Source organism: Emiliania huxleyi (genome assembly GCF_000372725.1).
Source record: "Emiliania huxleyi CCMP1516 unplaced genomic scaffold EMIHUscaffold_443, whole genome shotgun sequence".
Classification (NCBI taxonomy): Eukaryota; Haptophyta; order Isochrysidales; family Noelaerhabdaceae; genus Emiliania; species Emiliania huxleyi.
This window is the reverse complement of record NW_005198665.1, coordinates 14,548-15,159: the sequence shown is the minus strand read 5'-3', so window position 1 is coordinate 15,159 and position 612 is coordinate 14,548.

The following is a 612-nucleotide window of genomic DNA, read 5'->3' as shown; positions in this document are numbered from 1 at the left end:
GCCGCCTAGCCCACCACCTCCCTCGCCGTCTCCACGGTCGGGTTCGCACCGAGCCCGCCGCCGCCGCCGCCGCCGCCGCCGCCGCCGCCGCCGCCGCCGCCGCCGCCGCCGCCGCCCTCACCGCCGCCACCGTTGCCGTCGCCGCCGCCGCCCGGCCCACTGCCGCCGCCGCGGCCTCCGCCGTCGCGGCCTCCGTCCTTCTCGCCGCAGCCCTCACCGCCGCCACCGCCGCCGCCGCCGCCGCCGCCGCCCTCGCCCCCGCTGCCGCAGCAGGCCGCCGTCGCTGCCTCGCAATCGCCGGCGCCGCCGCCCTCGCCGCCGCCGCCCTCGCCGCCGCCGCCCTCGCCGCCGCCGCCGCCCTCACCGCTGCCTCCGAGCCTGCCGCCTCCCTCGCCGCCGCCGTCACCGCCCCCACCGAGACCGCCGCCGCCGCCGCCGCCGCCGCCACCGCCGCCGCCGCCGCCGTCGACGCCTCGTGATCCCCCACCGCCGTCATCGCCGCCGCCGACGTAATTGCCGCCTCCCGGGCTGTTGGCGCTCACTGCCCACTTGCGTGTGTGACGTCCTCTTCCTTGTTGCCTTAGGTTTTAAGTCTTCCTTGCGTCTTACTGT